The sequence below is a fragment of the Mobula birostris genome, chromosome 8 (genome assembly GCF_030028105.1).
Source record: "Mobula birostris isolate sMobBir1 chromosome 8, sMobBir1.hap1, whole genome shotgun sequence".
Classification (NCBI taxonomy): Eukaryota; Metazoa; Chordata; class Chondrichthyes; order Myliobatiformes; family Myliobatidae; genus Mobula; species Mobula birostris.
Genome location: NC_092377.1, coordinates 127,284,231 through 127,306,765, shown reverse-complemented (window position 1 = coordinate 127,306,765; position 22,535 = coordinate 127,284,231). Strand labels below are relative to the sequence as shown.

Below are 22,535 nucleotides of genomic sequence, written 5' to 3'. Positions count from 1 at the left end.
TCAGATTCAACAGACCTTTGATATTCCTCGCAGTTAGCTTTCAGCGCGAGCCCTTTTTAATGTCTTCTGAGGTCACCGACTGTGACCCCTCCATTCCGGATACAATCGCTCTTCTGCGGTGAACCCAGCACCCAGGCAAGGGTGGACACAAACACCAGGTTCCCGCCGATTGTACCTTTCCACCCTGTGCATCTATGGTCGGTCCCGCGGCCAGACCTCCAAAACTCCACCAACTTGTGGGCGCACACCGCTTTTCCAGGGTCTCGTTATCTCGTGGTGTCGTGGTGTGTCGCTTGCCTTAGCGAACCTGTTCCTTTTATCCCCCTGCTGGGGTATCGCCTGTCCATCAAACTTCAAACAGTTCAGGTTCAAAACAACCGGTCTCTGACAATACTCAGAACTGTGTCTCTTTTCGTTAATCCCCTCGTCTCTCTCTTATTAGCATTTTGAATGTTTCCCCCATTTGTCTCTCTCTTATCCGCATCAATCTTCTGATAACTTGGTCACAAGACATAAAGGCCAATACCTGCAAATTAGATGGCTTATCCTCAACAATACCAAACATGGCAGTCAAGGGATTGGGCTTAAAACTAACATTGAAAAGTACAGAAAAAATTTGAAATACACCTTCCCAAAATTTTTCAAGGCTCGGACATGTCCAAAACATATGAATTAGTGTGGCCACTCCATTAGTACATCTATCACAGTAAGGGGAAATATCTGCGTAGAAAGGGGAAAGCTTGTCTTTAGACATGTGAACTCTATGTACCACTTTGAATTGTGATAAAGAATGACGAGCACACAATGATGAAGATTTAATCAATTTAAAAATAATCTTCCAGCTCTCATCAGATATGAAAATCCGTAAATCCTTTTCCCAGTCTTCTTTAATTTTATCTGAAGAGGCCTTTTTCAGTCCCAAAAGCAGATCATAAGTGTAAGATATTGAACCGTTGTCAAAGGGATTCAGATTAAAAATTGTATTTATTATATTCTTATCTGGTCTTGTAGGAAATGTATGTAATTGAGATCTTAAAAAATGTCTAATCTGTAAGTAACGAAAAAAGTGGGTATTGGAAAGGTTAAATTTCGTTGAAAATTGCACAAAAGAAGAGAGCTTTCCTCCATCAAACAAATCCTGAAATCACTTAATATCCAATCTATCCCATTCTTTAAAAGGTAAGTCAATTATAGATGGTTTAAAAAACAATTAGAAAAGATGGGACTTAAGAGGGAGAATCTCAATAAACCAAAATGTTTTCTAAACTGTAACCAAATCCTCAAAGTATGTTTGACCACCACACTCTCAGTTAGTTTATTTAAAGGTAAAGGAAGCGAGGATCCAAGTAAAGAAATAATGGAGTATTTCATAACGGAGTTGACTTCCAAAGAGACCCATATAGGACAATTCTCATGGTTAATGTAATATATCCAGAACATAATATTTCGTATATTAACTGCCCAATAATATAACCTAAAATTGGGTAAGACAAAGCATCCATCCTGTTTGGGTTTTTGAAGGTGAGCTTTATTTATTCGAGGTTTTTTATTCTTCCATATATAGGAAGAAAGAATTGAATCCAAAGAGTCAAAAAAAGATTTAGGAATAAAAACAGGCACAACTTGAAAAAGGTATATAAATTTAGGTTTATATTTCATTTTAATAGAATTAATTCAGCCAATCAGTGATAAAGAGAGAGGCAACCAATTAGAAAGTGTTTTTTAACATAATTCATTAAAATTAAACAATTTTCCTTAAATAAATCTTTATAATTCTTAGTAATTGTTACTCCTAAATACGTAAATAGTTTTCTTAAAATTTTAAAAGGCAGGTTAATATCAGTTGGTATTAAATTGTTTAAAGGAAACAGTTCACTCTTATGTAAATTTAATTTATATCCTGAGAACTGACTAAAATTAGTCAGTAAATGGAACACAAATGGTAAGGAGGTTGTAACATTAGATATAAAAAGCAATAAGTCATCAACATAGAGCGACACTTTATGAATAGTACCTCTCCGTAAAATACCAGTAATCTCTTTAGACTCTCGAAAAGCAATTGCTAAGGGTTCTAATACCAAATCAAAAAGCAGAGGGCTCAAAGGACAACCTTGTCTAGTCCCACGCTGAGGTTTAAAACGTTTAGAATTCTGAAGATTACCAAGAACCCAAGCGGAGGGAAATAAATAAAGTAATTTAATCCAATGAATAAATTTAGGTCCAAAATTAAATTTTTCTAAGGATGTAAAAAGATAATTCCATTCAACTCTGTCAAAGGCATTCTCCGCATCCAAAGATATCACACATTCTGATCTTTCCTTAGATGGACAGTGCATAACATTTAACAAACGCCATATATTAAAATGGGAATATGGATTTTTAATAAATCCTGTCTGATCATCCAAAACTATAGAATATATAATATTTTCAGGTCTGCGAGCCAACACTTTAGATAAAATTTTAGTATCAAAATTGAGTAAAGAGATAGGTCTATATGAAGAACATTCAGTAGGATTCTTATTCTTTTTGAGAATAAGCAAAATGGAAGCTTCGTAAAAAGATTGCGGTAATCTTCCTACCTTAAAGGAATCTGTAAGGGTAGAACATAAGTGTGGTATAAGCAAGGAGGAAAAAGCCTTATAAAACTCTCCAGAGAATCCATCAGGTCCTGGGTATTTCCTGGAATGCAATTCTCGAACAGCCTGAGCAATTTCCTCCTCGGAAATAGGTTGATCCAATTTCCTACAATCATCTAATGAAAGGTTAGGAATATTTAATTGATCTAAAAATTACTCATTGTAATATTGTCATTAACAGAGTCAGAACTATACAATTTGGAATAAAATTCCCTAAAAGTGGTATTAATTTCAAAGTGGTCAAGTAGTCATGTCCCAATTAATTTTACGTATTTCTTTAATTTGCCGCTTGGCTATAAATGGCTTCAATTGATTAGCCAGTAGCTTACCAGTTTTATCTCCGTGAATATAAAATTGACTTCTATCTTTTAAAAGCTGGCTTTCAATTGGATACGTTAAAAGAAGATCATGTTTAGTTTTGGTTTCAATATGTCTTTTATATGTTTCAGGAGCTGGTACTGAAGCATATTTATGGTCCAGTTGTTTTAACTGATTAGCTAGTTCATTTCTCTCTTTGTTAACTTTTTAAATTATGTTTGCAGTGTAAGAAATAATTTGACCCCAGATATATGCTTCAAAAGTACCCCATATAATAAGACTAGGCATCTCTTCCAATGTATTTTCTTCAAAAAAAAGAGTAATTTAATTCTCCATAAATTTTAAAAAGTTCCCATCGGATAACAGAGTTAAATTAAATCACCAAAATCTACTCATAGGGTTAGGACCAGGGAGATTTAAAGATAGAAGTACAGGAGAGTGGTCAGAAATAGCAATCTCTTTATATTCGATCGATCAAACCAATGGAATCATTTGACTGTCAATAAAAAAAAATTAATCCTTGTATAAGAATGATGGACATGAGAGAAAAAAGAACACTCCCTGTCCGTCAGATAAAGAAAATGCCAAGCATCAACTATACCACATTTAGTTAGAAAGGATTGGATAAACAAAGCTGATTTATTAAGTGTGGCTGGTTTGACAGACGAGCTATCTAATACTGGATCTAACCAGCAGTTAAAATCTCCTCCCATCACAAGAGAGTAAGTATGCAAATCTGGCAAAAACGAAAATAAACATTCAAAAAATCCTGGATTGTCTACATTGGGGGCATATACCTTAGCAAAAACAATCAATTTATTGTCTAAACTCCCTGATACAATAACAAATCGACTATTAGGATCCGAAACAACTTTATGCTGAACAAAGGAAACTGTATTATCTACAAAAATCGAAACTCCACGTGATTTTGCATTAAATGAAGAATGGAATTGCATATCCTTCCACCGAGTAAAAAAACGTAAGCTATCACAGCTGCGTATGTGCATTTCTTGTAAGAAAATAATGGGTGCTTTTAATTTTTTAATATAAGCAAACACTTAGTTCCATTTAATGGGGTGATTCAGCCCTTTCACATTCAAACTAAATAAGTTAATATTTTGAACCATTTTGAATACAAATCATCATGTAATTAAAAGATATGGCCATAAATTATTAAAACTAGAAAGCAAACCGTAAGGTAAGGTAGTCAAACAGTCAATCATATAATCAACCCACCACAGCTCCCAGAGAGAAATAGGCCCTAGTTCCTCCCCCACCCGAAGCCAGAAGGCTGACCAATAGACAGTCAGCGAGCTAACAATTAAAAGGTTCCCTCCCCAAAAAATCCTGTTGACAGAAATTCCAGTCCTTCAAGGTCGATTATGTCCCTACCAAAACATAACATAAAAAGAAAAATAACTCAGCATTCGAAAATATAAGAGGATCAATTTAAACAAACTCAAAGAAAGCTCTATTCAAATAAAGCCTCAAAAAGGGATATAATAAAAAAGTATCAAAAAAAAACAGAAAACAATATATGAACAGCCAAAACGTAAGCTTATTGAAACCTTATTTCAAATTCATATTAACAGAAGAAAAAATTGATCAGATAAGAAATATAACAGTTTTAGACTTCATCCTTCAGAAACTCTTTTGCTTCTTCAACCAACTTTATTCCTTTTTGCAATCCCTTCTTCAAAACAATACTTAGACGGGTGGGAAACCGAAGGGATGGTTTAAATCCTTCATTGTAAAGTTCTGACATAACTTGTTTCTATTTCATACGATCAGCCATAACTTCAGGCGAATAGTCCTCCACAAATCTGACCTTGTAACCATGAAAAGCGATCATTCCTTGTCCACGGATTAGGCAAATTAAAAGGTCCTAAATACAAAATACATGAAAACTTAGAACGGCCGACCTGGGTCTCGCTGCCAACGGCAATGGCTTCGAAGTCAGCGAGTGACATGCTCAATTGAGCTTCGGCTCAGAAGTGAATAAAACAGGGAATAGCTGCTTCAGAAAGTTTGCAAAGAACTTCATAGGGTCAGCGCCTTCAATTGATTCTTCAAGACCCAGAATTCGCAGATTATTTCTCCTATTTCTATTTTCTAGATTGATAATCCTTTTCATCATTTTTTTATTGGATAAGGATAACCCTTTGCAGAGTTTAGATGTATCTTCAACATCCTCTTCAAGTGTCACCAGCTTTGCAGTATTTTCCTGAATTCAGTTCTCATGCTCGGTTAAAGTTTGTTGGATTATATCCAATTTGCTATTAAGTCGTTGAAACTCCTCAGAAAATTCAGATTTTTGCTGTTTAAGGAAGTCACTGATTGAATCCAAAGTAACTGGAGATTCATCTTCTGTTTCCCTTTCTTTTGCAGAAGCTTTCGTTCTTTTCCCAGCCATAGTAAAGCAGTATTAATGTATTATAATAAGGTTTCAAAAAAAGCTGGAAGGTGACAATAAAGTAAATAGGGTAGGAGCAATCTAAAATGACGTTACTCCATCAGCTGCCAACAGGGCCACACGTTGTTTTCTTGACACCACTGTGTCAGAGAGGTGACTTCTTCCCTATAGGCCACCTCGTTATCGTTTGAGATTAGGCCAATCAATGTGGTGTCATCAGCAAATTTAATTAGCAGATTGGAGCTGTGGGTGGTGATACAGTCACGGGTATACAGAGAGTAAAGGAGGGGACTCAGTACGCAGCCTGGAGGGGCTCCCGTATTGAGAGTCAGAGGGGTGGAGGTGAGGGAGCCCACTCTTACAACCTGCTGGCAATCTGACAGGAAGTCCAGGATCCAGCTGCATAAGGCAGGGTCAAGGCCAAGGTCTCTGAGCTTCTTGTCGAGCCTGGATGGAACTATGGTGTTGAATGCCAAACTGTAGTCCAAGAACAGCATTCTCACATGAGCATCCTTCTTCTCCAGATGTGTAAGGACGGCATGTAGAGTTGTGGCTATTGCGTCATCTGTTGATCAAAGGCTTCCTGTCTGTAGAGTATAATATTTGAGATATTGTTATTTTTAAATGTATACTCCTGTATTTAGTGTTAATAGAGACACATACAGTATATGATTATATCACAGATTAGAGTTTTATATATTTTGATGACTGTATTTCAATAGAATTGGTTTCTTTTGTAATTCTGTATATTTATTTTATATATTGAAATACATGATTCTGAGAAGGGGTCCATGGTCTTCAGTGGACTGGCAAAGGGCTCCACGGTATAAAAAAGGTTAAGAACCCCTGGTTTAAAAGGACAGGGAGTCTCTATCATCACTCTTCCTCGTCTCCCCCTCTCCCCATCCCTCCTTCTACCTCACTCTCTCTCCCTGTCACCCCATCTCTCTCTCCACCCATCCAATCTCTTTCTCTGTCTTCTCTTTCACCCTCCCTGTCCCCATCTTTCTCTGTCTTACTCACCACTCCCTCCCTCTCCCGCCTCTCCTCCTCTTGCTTCCCCTTTCTTCTCTCTCTCCCTCTCTCCCCCTCTCAGGAGATGATGAAGACGGCCAGGGTGGAGAACGGCTGACGACGGTCTCATCCCAGGATGTCAGAGTGAACCCGTGTGTGGCGATAGGATGTGTAGGGGAGGGGAGGGGTGCGAGCCTGGGTGGGGTAGGGTGGGGTGGAGTGGGAGGGGGCATCTTGGCATGGCAGTTGGTTACCTGCCAAGGGTCGGCCAGCCTCCACGAACTCGTACAGGAAATCCACAACACTCTGTCCTGGGGGTAAGCACAGAGCAAGAGGTCAGAATGGTATTGTAATCTCATTACGGCTCCTGATTCACTCCCATTACAGTCCTCTTTACATTCCTATTACAGGACGTAACACACTCTCAATACTGTACCAGCACACTCCCCATTATGGGGCCTGTTACTTCGCATTGGTGTCAAATTGGCTGTTGTGATGCATCTAGTGTGGTGGGTAGTGCTTGTCGCTCTCACTTTCAGCTTCCACCGCTGGTTAGCTGTCCTGTGGAAAGGAGAGCTGAATGTGTAAGTCTCTCTCTGTCAGTACATAACCTCTCCAGCAGCAAGCCTCATGTACTGCCTCCTCACTGGCAAAACACGGAAACTGAACTCCTTTTGGACACAAGCTGAACTACAGAGGACAGGGAGGAGGTCTGGCCCCTGCACACATGGGCAGCCTCAGAAGAGACGAAGGCTACGGGAGTAAACTCAGACAGCAAATCCAGAGGGGAACCCCTAAGGTGGCCGGACGTCATTGAACATCCTTCCAGCAGCTCCTGCAGCTAAGCTGGTGCCAAATGTATTGTTTCATAAGCTTTCCTTTGGACTACACTGGTGAGGCCGAGAGGGGGATCTTGATGACTGGACATCTCATGATCTCCATTCCTTCTGCCCAGGCTTGTGATGATCATCATCATCACCCATTGACCCCCAAGACAGACGGATACCAATCAAAACCCGCATTACAGTCCCTTTATTCACTCCCAATACTGTCCCCATTACACTCCTGTTACAGAACCTGTTATTTCCCAGTTACAGTTCCTTTTTATCCCTTTTACAGTCCCTTTATACACCCACATAACAGATCTTATTACATTACCATCAGGCCTGTTACATTCCCCATTACACCCATTACATTCACTATTTCATTCCCAGTTGCACTCACATTACAGTCCCCATTAGAGTCTCCTTTGCATGCTATAATCCCTCTGACATTCCCTGCTCGATGGAGAGAAAGGGGATCAGGATAAAGAGCAACAGAGCAACAGAAAAAGACAAATGAAAGTGAGAAAGTGGGGGGGGGGCGAGGGTTAAGGGGAGATGGGAGGAGAGGGAGGGAGGGAGACAGGGTGTGGGGACAGAAAGGATGAGTGGGAGAGGGGGTGAAAGAAGGAGTGAGAGAGGTTCCAGTGACGTCATCGTCCAGAATGGCAGCCTAAAATAATAGCTCCTCTGGAAAAACGCTTATTTTGCTCCGTTAATCCACCAAATACAAGATCTCGCAAAAATATCTGAACTGATAAGAATGGGGAAATGGAATGGAGATAAAAAAGGAATCACTGCAGAGCCTGCGGACAAGGGGGGGGTGCAACGAGCAGCTCTCCTACATGAGCACTTGGTAGTGAGGCTGACGCGGGGCCTCGTTCAGGCGAAGCGGCAAATTTAATAAAAATTCTGGAAGAGATACGGGAATTCCAAAAAGACATTAAAGAGCAACTGAATGATATCAAGTCAGAGCTCACCGCTGTTAATCAAAAAATAGCGGTGGCAGAGACATGAATTGAAAAGGTGGAAGATCGCATGCAAAACATGGAACGGATGCTAAGTAAGATGATAAAAGTGTTAAATCAACAAGAAAAAAAACTACTCAACCAAGAAGGAAGGTCACACTGGAAGAATATCAGGATATATAATGTCCTCGAAGGAGCGGAGGGGTTGTCTGCGGTGGAATTTGTAGGAAAGTTGCGACGGGACACACTGGAGATTCCCTCGACTACAGAACTTGACACTGAGAGAGCACACCATGCACTCGTCCCGAGGCCTTCTGGAGACAGGAAAGATAAGCCATGGTCAATAGTAATTGTATTCCTTTGGTACAAAACCAAAGCAGAGATTTTGTGCAAGGCCTGGGGAAAGAAGAAGGTATTTTTGAAGGGGAAATTAATATATTTTGATCAAGATTACTTCCCAGCGGCCCTGCAGAAATGTAAGGAATATTCTGAAGCAAAGCGAGTATTAAAGCAAAGAAAGATTAGCTTCCAGACACGAGTGCTTTATAAAGACAGGACGCAGCTATATCAGACAGTGGAAGAGGCGACTGCAGACATGAAGGACAGAGGGTTGCCTGTCAGCGTGATCAAACCGAGGAAAGCCTGGCTGAGCAGCTATCCCGCTCTGCTTGGGAAATAGTGAGAGAATCGAGAAAGCTGGGGTTGGGAGGAGGGCGAGAGAAGAATATCAGGAAGAGACTGTGAGCTTTCAGAAGACAGTCCTCACCCCCTCCAGAAGAGCCTAAGGTCTGACTGATTTCAAAAATGTTGATAAGCTAAACAGAAGCAAAAATAGACGGTGCTTTACTTATCTCAAGAAATAGACTGGTCCTGGACAATTTTCCATCTGGCATAGTTTGCATTTTGTTGTTTGATTGTTTGTGGTTTTTGCATTGCTATATTTATGCTCTATTCTTGGTTGGTGCAGCTGTAACGAAACCCAATTTCCCTCGGAATCAATAAAATATATCTATCTATCTATCTACTTATCTATCTAAATACATATTACAATGTGGATTTTATGTTACTCAGTTATTTTATTTTTTATTCATTCATTCATTCACTCCTTTTTCCCCACCTAAATGAGAATATATACATGGGAGGAATGCACAGGGAAATCTTTTCTGTGTAATGGACATAGATTTTTTCTTACTTTATGGGTACTGCAGTGGGGACCCTCAGCTCACAGGTAGGAGAGGCTATCCCCCACATTTAGACATTTCCTCTAGCTCAACCCAGAGTCATCTACTAGAGACCTCAGCCTTGGAATCATACCTTTGTTACCTTTTTTTATTCGTGTTTCTTGGTTCTTATTTGTTCAGGGAGTAGATCGATTATGTTTTATTCTGCTAATTTCAATGACATACTGACAGATAAATACACATGGTAAGGACAAAATAAAATTCATTTCTTTTAATGTCAATGGACTGTTGAATCCAGTCAAGCGCAGTAAAATTCTATCAAAAATGAAAAAAGAACAAGCCCATTTACAGGAAATATTTACGGGAAACTCACTGAAGTGATAATGAGCATGGAAAACTAAAGAGAATAGGCTTCACTAATTTGTTTTTCTCCTCATATAAGTCAGGACATAGAAGAGGAGTTTCTGTTCTCATCACAAGCAAGCTAAATTTTGAAAAAGTATTCGAAATGGGAGATAAGAAGGGCAGATATATTCTGGTAAGGGGGAATATAGACAGAAATTCAGATGGGCACGTGGTCAAGTGGTTAAGGCATTTGTCTGGTGATCTGAAGGTCGCTAGTTCGAGCCTCAGCTGTGGCAGCGTGTTTGTGTCCTTGAGCAAGGCACTTAACCACACATTGCTCTAGTGTCTGTGTGAGGATTGACGCCCCACACAGACTTCCAATCTGTGCCTTGTAAGGCATGAAAATGCCCGACACAGGCCTCTCATGGTCTGAGTCGACATTCCCTCCCCTCCTCCTTATTGAATATATACGCACCCCCAGGAAGTGAAATTAGTTTCTCCAGAAAGTTACTAATATTATGGTAATGGAAACAGAAGGTCTCCTGATATGTGGGGGAGACTTAAATTTACAATTACAACCAATGTTAGACTCTTCCAATAGAAAAACATATGAAACAAAGTCCTTACATAAGAAAGTTAACACATTTTTTGAGGATGTTAGTCTAATTGATATATGGAGCGACCTTTTTCCAGACAGAAAGGATTAGACCCATTATTCTGCCCCCGCCCCCCCCATTCCATATATACAAGAATAGACTATTTCATAACATTTGGAGAAGATAAAGGCAAAATAATCACCTGTGGAATTGGGACAATAGATGTAAGTGACCATGCACCTATATATTTATCTGTTGATTTTGACCTACAACCAAAGAATACTATTTGGAAACTAAATTCAAGTCTACTCAATGATTCCTATTTTAAGGAACAAATTAAAAAAGAAATTAATCTTTACTTAGAATTCAATGATAATGGAGAGGTTTCACCTCCCATTCTATGGGATACTATGAAGGCTGTCTTAAGAGGGAAAATTATAGCGATATCTTCATATAAGAAAAAATTAAGGAATCAAACATTAGAGAAATTACAAAATAAGCTGAAGGAACTAGAAAAAACACAATTTGAGTTTGGCACAGGATACATTAGAGGAAATTTAAAAAATTAGGAATGAAATTAATAGTTTGGCTGCACAAGAAATCAGGAAAAATTTAATGTTTCTGAAACAGAGATGCTATGAAAGTGGATCTAAATCTACTGGTGTGGAAACTGAAAAAAAATAATCTGAAAATACAATTAATAGAATTAGGGACCCAAGAACAAAAGTGATAAAAAAATAAGCCAAATGAAATTCAAGAAGCTTTTGAAGTGTTTTACAAAACTCTATATTTCAAAGTTCCAGGGGGAAGCATAACCCAAATTGACACCTTCCTGAATTCTCTAGAGTTACCCACTTTAAGCAAAGAACAAGATAGAACGATGACTGCTGACATAACTGAAGCTGAACTAAAAACTGTAATTAGTAGGCTTAAATTAAGCAAGTCACCAGGATCAGATGGATATACAGCAGAGTGGTATAAAGAATTTAAAAATGAGTTAATTCCTGTTTTACTCCCCACACTGAACTGGGCTCTACAAAAGGTGCAAATGCCACCCAGCTGGAAGGAGATGATAATCTCAGCTATACCGAAAGAAGGCAAGGATAAAATGCAATGTGGGTCACTTAGACCAATATCTGTCCTTAATGTGGATTGTAGATTATTTACCTCCATCATGGCCAAACGATTAGAAGAGTTTCTACCCACACTGATCAGACAGGTCAACAACGCCAAACACAAGACAATATACGTAGGGCACTTCACATTATGGATCATATACAAATAAAATAAAACTGAAGCAATAGTGATAAGCGTGGATGCTGAAAAGGCATTTGATTCAGTTAATTGGAATTTTCTTTACAGAGTTTTACATAGATTTGGTTTAATTTGACTGCTAATTTTGTCTCTTATTTGGGAGTGAGAAAGTTGGCAACCCTAACTGTAAAAGACACGTTGTGGTGAGTTTAACCCTACTTGAACACCCCCCGCCCCCAGTCGGCCGGTCCGCAAGAATATTGTCAATATTATACTGGTCTGTGGTGCAAAAAAGGTTGGGGACACCTGGTGTACGGGTTCCCTGACTGTACAGTGAGGCTCCATTCGCCGAGCTCAGACACTACGTTCAGCGTTATGATGAAGAGGTCTCCCAGGTGCTCAGTAGTTGCCAGTGTCCCCGAGGAGTTAGAGTGAGGCTGCTGGACCCCTGCAGAGAGGGAGGCCAATCAGTCATCAGCACGACAGGTCACTCATAAGAAGAGAGACAGATCAGACTGAATTCTGATGGCCCAGTCAGCGGCAGGAACAGGCCACAGCTATGAGGTTCCTTGCAGGTCGGCAACGCTTGTTTAAAACTACAGAAGGGATAAATGGGAGGCCATTGTCGGGGCAACCATTGCTGGGAGAAGGCCAGTGGTGAAAATAGGAGTGTCTTTGCCTCTGTAACGCCCTGGGAAAGGTTTCACTTCTAGTGTAATGGTTTCTTTGTAGCTGCAGTGTTTGGGTTATGGCTAGAGATAACAGGGGCTTTGGAATGTGCGGTGTCCAACGAGGGGAGTGTTTTTCTTTCTTGTGTGCCTGAAAGCTAGGTATTCACGGGCTTTTGTTTGGCGTAAGATGGAGAGAGAAGATGCCAGAATGGAGAGATCATAGACTGCAGGACTGAATGGACATGGAATGGGGTCGGGAGTTGACGATGCCTGGGGGAAATCGATGGAGAACGAATGGACGGGTAAACCATGAGCTCCAGCGTGTGCATTAGGCTGTTTCATTAAAGTGGACCCTTTTGCTTTTTGCTTTTCTTTACTAACCCTCGAGTCAGATTAAGACTTATAAAGCTAAATTGTTTAATTGCACATGGTTTACTGTTTGTTATTTCATGGTCCTGATTTGTAATGGGAAAACATCACGCAGCATCCACAGAAACGAGATTTCACAAATTTGGCGGGGACGGAGACTGTCTTCCCTTAGACTAACACTGCTCGCCGAACCTGATGGCCACAATTGTGGGGGTTTTATTCCGGGACTGATTTTGCTGAATGCTGTGTGATTACCCTGATCATTGAACAAGTGGGTTATGTGTCTTAAGTCTGTGCTAGTATGGATGCTGCTGTGGTTGAGCGGTGGTGTTCATCCACAGGTTTACCGCTAACTAGCTCGTGCGTGTTCAGTGGAGTAGATATTCGTACTCCAGATGAATTGTTAATTCATCTGTTAAGTACTGTTAAAGTTGTTGGCAAAGTGACGATTGCAGGGTGGAGGTTTGATAAAATGGCGGGCACAGACCTCGTTTTACTGCAGACTAGCGCTGATGTAACAGCACTGGGGTTTCCTGGTACTATCAGTGCCCTAAGCGAGGCAGGGCCATTGACTCTCCATACTTTCAGGGAGGAGGAGAGTATAGCGGAGTGGGCCAAATCACAAGTCGAAACTTCAAAGACGGGGTTCTCTTGTTTGTGAGGAGTGAGGGGAAGGAGTGGTCAGATTTGGAATGTCTGTTTAGTCCCCGCCCCCAGAGAAGAGTGGAAGTTCTGAGTTTGAGTGGGTGGGCAGCTGACGTGGGAAGAGCCGTGAAGTCCCAGTACCTCCTAGCCAAGGCTGCTGATTACATGGGATCACCGGAAAATGCATTTGGCATGACAGGAAGCCCAGTGGAGCTCGTGGTGGTGTTTCAGAACATGTTTCAGGAGGATGAGGAGAAGCTTTCTGGCTACATCTTTTGGCTAGAGAGGCAGCGAAATTGCTTGCAGCGCAGAGGGGCCATTCAGGCGGCTGAGGTGGATCAGTTAAGAATGGAGCAGATAGCAAAGTGCGCCCAGTCCCAGGACCTGATCGCTTGGGGTCTCCAACCGTCTCGTAAGACACGATCCCCCCTCCCTCGTTTGTTGAGATGATCAAAGAGATATGAGAGGAGGAGAATGCAGGAGGCCTCCATCAACAGGATACAGTCCTCGGTAGTGGTCCCCTGCAGTGAAGTGACCACGGATAGCCTGCCCCGGGGAGCGGTAGAAGAGATTGTGGCAGAGTTGAGAACTGAGATGTCCCGGTTATTATCAGCAGGTGTGACATTCCCCCACCCCCCACCCACCATATGATGGAGCTAATAGGGAGGCTGATCCTCTAAGGGGATGGACTATTTGATGGGCTGCATGTGAGAAGGGGAGTGGCTGGTATTGTCCGTTATAACTGTGAAGAGCAGGGGTCCCCAACCTTTTTTGCACCGCGGACCGGTTTAATATTGACAATATTCTTGCGGACCGGCCGACCCGGGGGGGCGGGGGGTGTTGTTCAAGTAGGGTTAAACTCACCTCAGCATGTCTTTTACAGTGAGGGTTGCCAACTTTCTCACTCCCAAATAAGGGATAAAAGTAGCAGTCAAACTGAAGAGGGACACTTCAGGCGGGAGTGTGAACAACAGGAAACCCTTTGGAGAGTGAGCTCCCGGTACCGAAGCAGACAGAATCGTTGGGAAAACTTAAAACAGACCCAGTGAGGGATACAGAGTCAAAAAGGCTAGCAAATACCGCACTCAAGGTGCTATATCTCAACGCAAGGAATATAAGAAATAAGGTGGATGATCTTGTTGCCCTCTTATGGATTGCTAGGTATGATGTTGTGGCCATCACTGAATCGTGGCTGAAGGATGGTTGTAGTTGGGGGCAGAATGTCCAAAGTTACACTTTGTATTGGAGGGATAGGAAGATGGGCAGAAGGGCTGGCATGGCTCTGCTGGGACAGAATGGCATCAAATCAGTAGAAAGATGTGACTTTGGATCGGAAGATGTTGGATCCTTGTGGGCTGAGTTAAGAAACTGTAAGGGTAAAAGGACCCTGATGGCAGTTATATACAGGCCTCCCAACAGTAGCTGGGATGTGGGCAACAGATTACAACTGGAAATAAAAACGGTGTGTTAAAAGACCAATGTTATGATAGTCATGGGAGATTTCAACATGCACGTCGATTGGGAAAGTTAGGTTGGTAATGGATCTCAAGAGAGTGAGTTTGTTGAGCGCCTAAGAGATGGCCTTTCAGAGCAGTTTGTCATTGAGACTACTAGGGAATCAGCTTTACTGGATTGGGTGTTGTGTAATGAGCCAGGGTAATTAGGGAGCTTAAGGTAAAAGAACCCTTAGGACGCAGTGATTGAAAAATGATTGAGTTCAACTTTAAAATTGTTAGGGAGAAAGTAAAGTCTGATGTAGCAGTATTTCAGTAAAGGAAATTGCAGTGGTATGAGAGAGAAGTTGGCCAACGTAAATTGGAAGGAGATGCTGGCAGGGATGACAGCAGAACAGCAATGGTGTGAGTTTCTGGTAGAAAATGAGGAAGGTGCAGCATAGGTGTATTCCAAAAACAAAGAAATACTCAAATGGCAAAATAGTACAACCATGGCTGATAAGAGGAAGTCAAAGCTAATGTAAAAGCATAAGAGAGAGCATACAACAAAGCAAAAATTAGTGATAAGACAGAGGATTGGGAAGCTTTTAAAAACCTACAGAGAACAACTAAAAGAATCATTAGGAGGGAAAAGATGAAATATGAAAGCAAACTAGCAAACAATATCAAAGTGGATAGTAAAAGCTTTTTTCAAGTGTGTAAAAAGTAAGAGATGAGAGTGGATATAGGACCGTTAGAAAATGAGGCCAGAGAAATAATAACAGGGGACAAGGAGATGGCAGATGAAATATATGAGTATTTATCATCAGTCTTCACTGTGAAAGACACTAGCAGTATGTCAGATGTTGAAGGGTGTGAAGGAAGAGAATCAGAATCAGGTTTATTATCACCGGCATGTGTCGTGAAATTTGTTAACTTAGTAGCAGTAGTTCAATGCAATACATAATATAGAAGAAGAAAATAAAATAGTAAATAAATAAGTAAATCAACTACAGTATACTGTGACGGGGTCCTGAATTACCCCTATGAACTGTGCTTTTGAAAAGAGAGAGAGAGTCATTTAACACCGACATCTTGTTTTTAGAGAGAGAGAGGTGAAGACTGCTCCCAGCATGTTTACATTTTTACAAGGACACTGGTTTCAGCTTCTGAATTCTTACAGAGAGAGAAGGGAGGAGCTGTTTGAGTGACAGTTAGTATTCAGCACGGTGAGATAAATAGAAGATTAGATGATAAATGGACAGACACATGGTTTTGGACACTGGACGAGCTTTGTTGTGCCCACAGAAAAAGTGGGCTTTGGAGGATTGATCAGTGGCTTTCGCAGTGTGGAGAAGGTGTGACCGGTGGGGAGTTATTTGTGTGTCCAACCCTCACCTGGGTTGATAGCTCCACCAGAGAAGAATGGTCCCCTTTTGTTGTGGTCACAGTTGGTGACTTCTAAAGGATTTAGGAGGACAATGGGAAGATCGACGGTGTCAGCTCACCTGAATACTCAAATTTCTCCCTCTCTCTCTCTCCATCACTACTCAACTCAATACCACGAACTGAACTGAACTTTACTCATCATTGTAAGACTGTATCTATTTACCCCTAGAACTTGGTTTTCATATATTTTCACACTTACTGATATACTTCCTGAGATATAACCATTGCTAATCTGTTTGATTTATCTGCATTTATATTACTGTATTGTATAGTTACAATAAATACCATTAGTTAATAACAATACTGGACTCCAAGCTGGTTCTTTAAACCGTCATGGGGTACGTGACAAAATGTATATTGAATAGATTAAAAATTGTGCAAAAAGCAGAAAGAATATATATTTAAAAAGTGAGGTATTGTCCAGGGGTTCAATGTCCATTTAGGAATCGGATGGCGGAGGGGAAGAAGCTGTTCCTGAATCGCTGAGTGTGTGCCTTCAGGCTTCTGTATCTCTTGCCTGATGGTAACAGTGAGAAAAGGGCATGCCCTGGGTGCTGGAGGTCCTTAATAATGGACGCTGCCTTTCAGAGACACGGCTCCCTGAAGATGTCCTGGGTACTTTGTAGGCTGGTACCCAAGATGGAGCCAGCTAAATTTATGACCCTCTGCAGCTTCTTTCGGTCCTGTGCTGTAACCCCACCCCCCCATACCAGACAGTGATGTAGTCAGTCAGAACGCTCTCCACAGTACATCTATAGAAGTTTTTGAGTGTATTTGTTGACATACTAAATCTCTTCAAACTCCTAATGAAGTATAGCTGCTGTCTTGCCTTCTTTGTAACTGCATCGATATGTTGGGACCAGGTTAGGTCCTCAGAGATCTTGACACCCAGGAACCTGAAAGTGCTCTCTCTCTCCACTTCTGATCCCTCTATGAGGATTGCAATTGAGTGAGCGCAGTTACTATTACAAAGGAGACGGTGCTCAAGAAGATGAAAATCCTCAGGGTACATAAGTCACCCGGACCAGATGAACTGCACCCTAGGGTTCTGAAAGAGGTAGCGGTAGAGATTGTGGAGACATTAGAAATGATCTTTCAAAAGTCATTGGACTCTGGCATGGTGCCAGGGGACTGGAAAATTGCAAATGTCACTCCACTCTTTAAGAAAGGAGGGAGGCAGCAGAAAGGAAATTATGGACCAGTTAGCCTGGCCTCAGTGGTTGGGAAGATGATGGAGTCAATTGTTCAGCATGAGGTTATGGAGTACTTTGTAAGACAGGACAAAGTCAACATGGTTTCCTTCAGGGGAAATATTGTTTGACAAACCAGTTGGAATTCTTTGAGGAGATTACAAGTAGGATAGTTAAGGGGGATGCAGTAGATATTGTATATTTGGACTTTCAGAAGGCCACACAAGGTGCCACACATGAGGCTGCTTACCAAGTTAAGAGCCCATGGTATTACAGGAAAGTTGCTAACATGGTTAGGGTATTGGCTGATTGGTAGGAGGCAGTGAGTGGGAATAAAAGGATCATTTTCTGTTTGCTGCCGGTGACTAGTGGTATTCCGTAGGGGTCGGTGTTGGGGTTGTTTCTTTTGATGTTGTATATCAATGATTTAGATGATGGAATAGATGGTTTTGTTGCCAAGTTTTCAGATGATGCAAAGATTAATGGAGGGGCAGGTAGTGTTGAGGAAACAGATAGGATGCAGAAGGACTTGGACAGATTAGGAGAATGGGCAAGAAAGTGGCAAATGAAATACAATGTTGGAAAATGCATGGTCATGCACTTTGGTAGAAGAAATAATGTGCAGACTACTTTCTAAATGGGGAGAAAATCCAAAAATTTGATATGCAAAGGGACTTCAGAGTCCTTGTGTGGAATACCCTAAAGGTTAACTTGCAAGTTGAGTCGGTGGTGAGGAAGGCAAATGTCATGTTAGCATTCATTTCAAGAGGTCTAGAATATAAGAACAGGAATGTGATGCTGAGGCTTTATAAAGCACTAGTGAGGCCTCACCTTGAGTATTGTGAACAGTTTTGGGCTCCTCATCTAAGAAAAGACGTGCTGGCATTGGAAAGGGTTCAGAGGAGGTTCACAAGGATGATTCTGGGAATGAAAGGGTTATCATATGAGGATCGTTTGATAGCTCTGGGTCTCTGGTCACTGGAATTTAGAAGGATGAGGGAGGTTCTGTTACAAGGGGCGTTGGGAGAAGACCCAAGTGCAGGACACCAACAGGTAGGTAGCATTAACAGAAGTGTGTTTATTAATAGTTGGAAGGAAAGCCTGAGAGCAAGGATTAGATGCTTATGTGGACGTAAACATTGGACAACAAACTGGAGGAACCTGGAGTTGGACTTGGCCATGGAGTCTGACTAGGACTCGGACACGGAACCTGGACTTGGACTTGGACTCGGACACGGAGCCTGGACTTGGACACGGAGCCGGGACTCGGACTTGGACATGGACACAGAGCCGGGACTCGAACTTGGACATGGATACGGAGCCGGGACTCGAACTTGGACACGGGACGACAAAACCAGACAAAGACAGTCAATTCGTATCTTGGCTTGGAGTAGTGGCAAACGGACTGCAAAGCTCAGCTGGACACGAGACGACAAAACCCAACAACGACAGACAATTCGTATCTTGGCTCGGAGGCGCGGCAAACAGCCAGCAATACTCTGCTGGACACGAGACAACAAACAATTCATATCTTGACACAGAGTAGCGCATGAAGCGCCAAGCGGCTGGCAATCACGTAGCTGAACACAAAGAGACAGAATTCCCGAAGCAACCCCAGGCACCGAAGCAACTTAGAATCCACTATTCTTGATGGCCTGGAACGTGCATTGCCGCCCTGGGTGAGCCCCGAGTAGATGTAAGCTGGAGTTTTTATGCTGCCGGTTCGGATGAGGATCAGGTGCCCTAATCAAGGAGCCCGGTAGAACACGGGGAAAAGGAAATTAACTGAAATGACGAGTCAACGGACTGGACCATGATACGTTCTCATTGAAACCTTTCAAATGTTGAAAGGCCTAGACAGAGTAGATGTGGAAAGGATGTTTCCCATGGTGGGGGAGTCTATGACAAGAGGGCAATGACTCAGGATAGAGAAGTGTCTATTTAAAACAGAGATGTGGAACAATTTCTTTAGCCAGAAGTGGTGCATTTGTGGAATTTATTGCCACAGACAGTTGTGGAAGCCACGTCATTGGGTGTATTTAAGGCAGAGCTTGATGGGTTCTTGATTGGACAAGGCATCGAAGGTTACGGGGAGAAGGCCAGGGAGTGGGGCTAAGGAGGGGAAAAAAGGCTCAGCCATGATTAAGTAGTGGAGCAGACTTGATGTGCCAAATGGCCTAATTCTGCTCCTATGTCTTTTGGTCACAGAGTTGTGGACATGTAGGAGATGAACTGAGTCACAGAGATAAGGAGGGATGTACAGGCTGAAGGAGGTCACAGACATGAGGAGAGATGTAGGGACCAGAAGGGATCACGGTAAATTGGAGGTGTGTAGGGTCCGGAGGGGGTCACATAGATGGGAGGGGCGTAAATGCTAGAGAAGGTAACAGAGATGGGAGGGGTGTGGGGGTCAGAGAGGTGAAGGAGGAGGAGGAAGTGAGAGGGGGTAAAGAGGGGGAGGGATAGGTTAAAGAGGGGAAGGGAGAGGTTAAAGAGGGGGAGAGGGGAGAGAGGGTAAAGAAGGAGAGAGAGGGGGTAAAGATGGGTGGGAATGAGAGGGGAGGGAGTGGGGAAAAAAGAGTGGGTAATGAGGGGAGGTGGAGAGAGGAGAAAGAAGGGAAGGGAGAGAGAGGGTAAAGAGGGAGAGGGAGTGTAAGGAAAAAGAAGGGGATGGAGAGAGATGAAAAAGAGGAGGGAGGGAGATCGTAAAGAGTTGGGGAGAGAAGGTAAAGGTTGAGTGAGAAAGAGGGTAAAGAGGGGGAGGGAGAGAGAGGATAAAGAGGAGGAGGGTAGAAAGTGGGAAAGAGAGAGGAAGGGGTAGCAAAAGAGAAGTGAGATAAAGGAGGGATAGGAAAAAGGAGGCAATTTCACAGAAATTATCTTGGAAACGAGAAGCTTAACACATGAGAAGTTTTTGATGGCTCTGGGTTTGTACTCACTGGGGTTGTGAAGAATGAGGGGACCTCATTGAAAGCAACTGAATATTGAAAGGCTGAGATCATGTGGGTGTGGCGACAATGTATCCTAGAGTGGGAGAGTCTAGGACCAGAGGGCACAGCCTCACAATGGAGGGACGTCCATTTAGAATTGAATAGAATAGAGATGAGGAGGAATTCATTGCCACAGACAGCCTGGGATGCCAAGTCATTGACATTATTTAAAGTGGTGGTTGATTACTCAAGGTGTCAACGTTGTGGAGAGAAAGCTTGGGGTTGTGGTTGAGAGGGATAATAAATCAGCCATGATGGAATGACAGAGCAGATTCAATGGGCCGAATGGCCTATTTCTGCACCTCGGTCTTTGGGTCTTATTGTGGACAAGGAGGGTCGGTGGGATGAGGGGCAGCTCTGTTGACCATCAGCTCCAGAGAATCCGCCCAATATCTAGGAGAACTGACCATTCGATCGTCTTTTCTCACCTCATGGCCCTCCCACCAAAACCTCTCTCCTCTCAGACCTCCCCCGCTCACCTTACCCAACCCAACCTCCTTCCCCACAGACCTCCCTCCCCTCCATCTATCTCTCACTCTGTCTCCATCCTTTCAATTCTCCTGCCCCCCTCTCCTACTGAACTACCTCGGCACAGATCTGCACCCCTTACCCTCTCGACCTTTCTCCCTCTCCCACTCTGTCTCTCCCTTCTTACTCTATGTCTGTCTGTCTCTCTCACTCCCTCTAAATTCACTTCCCCCCCTCACTCTCACTCTCCATACCTCCCACACACACTCACTCCTCACTTTTTTGTCTCACTCTCCTCTTCCTCTCTTGTTTCCTTCATTCTCTTTCCCTGCATCTCTTCCCTTCCAACCCTTCCTCTCTCTCTCTTTCTCCCCACCTGCTCCCTTTCCAGCCCCTCCTTCTCTCTCCTCATGTCTCTGTTTTCACCTCCCTGCCTCCCTCCCTACCTCCCAACCCACCCACTGACCAGGTTCTCACTCTGTCTTCCAGTGGGAGGTGTGTTGCTCCCAAGGTGCCGGAGATGCCGGGTCAGGAAAGGACGGTAAATTCCCCATCCGGCCAGACAGGAATTTTAACCCTTTGCTGTCTGGCATGAAGGCCAAGTCAGGTTTATTGTGGCATCTGGAAAGAAAAATAACTTGCAGTAACATCGCATCGGAGACACACCTTTCACAAAAAGTCAGGGTCATATAACAGTACGGTACAGAAACAGGCCCTTCGGCCCGTCTAGCCCGTACCGAGCCATTTACCGACCTGTACCGGGACCATTCCCCTCCATACCCCCACCGTCCATGTCTCTTAGACGCTAAAATCGAGCTCGAATGCACCACTTGTGCTGGCAGCTCATTCTTCACCCTCTGAGTGAAGACGTTTCCCCTTCTGAAGAAAAAAATATAAATTACACATTTATACATTATTCAAACATAAATTATGCACTTCTTTTGCAAGAATAAAAAGATCAGCGGACTTAGAGACTCGCGTGTGCGTGGAACGCCCTGCAGGGGCGGTGGTAGAGGAAGACACGTTTAAAAACATTTAAGAAACTCTTAGATAGGAGCCTGGATGACAAAAAAATATAGATGGATTTATAGGAGCGAAGGGTTAGATTAATCTTGAAGTAGTTTAAAATATCCGCACAACAGCGAGCGCCGGAGGGTCTGTGCTGAGCTGTAGTGGTCTAAGAAAGCACCGCACGATTGCAAACAAATGAAAGTCCATTGTAGTGCAAAGTGGTCTCGTGTTGTTATACTGAGACAGTGATTAGGGGTGCGCCGGTAGGTTCAGGAACCGAATGGTTGAAGGGAAGTAGCTGTTCCTGAACCTGGTGAAGTGCGACTGGCGTCTGTATCTCCTGCCCGATGCGAGCTGCGAGAAGATGGCATGGCCCGGATGGTGGGAATTTGATGCCTTCTCGAGGCAGAACCTCCTGTGGATGCTGCCGACGGTGGGGAGGGATGTGTCCGTGATGTCCACTAGTCTCTGTAGCTTACTTCCTTATGCATTCGAATTGCCGGACCAGACCGTGGTGTAACCAGTCAGAACTCTTTCAACAGGACGTCAGTACAAGTTTGTTAGAGTGTTCGGTGTCAGCTGAACCTCAACCTTCTGAGAAATACGCCGGCGCTCACTCCGGGAACACACACGGACACACGCTCTCTCCCGCTGCGGGAGGGTCGGCAAGGAGGGACCGCTGGGCGACAGGAGGGGCAATGCGGGGAAGCGCCGTGCTGCGGGAGGGGCGATGCCGAAGAGGCAGCGCGTTCCAGGAGATGCG

At 43.0% G+C, this 22,535-nt stretch overlaps 1 protein-coding gene across 2 annotated transcripts in view; it reads right to left on the bottom strand.

The window, feature by feature from the left end:
* Positions 1–22,535, bottom strand: part of LOC140201677 (uncharacterized) — a 314,354-nt gene that overhangs the window by 246,811 nt on the left and 45,008 nt on the right. The gene's annotated exons all lie outside the window — the stretch shown is intronic.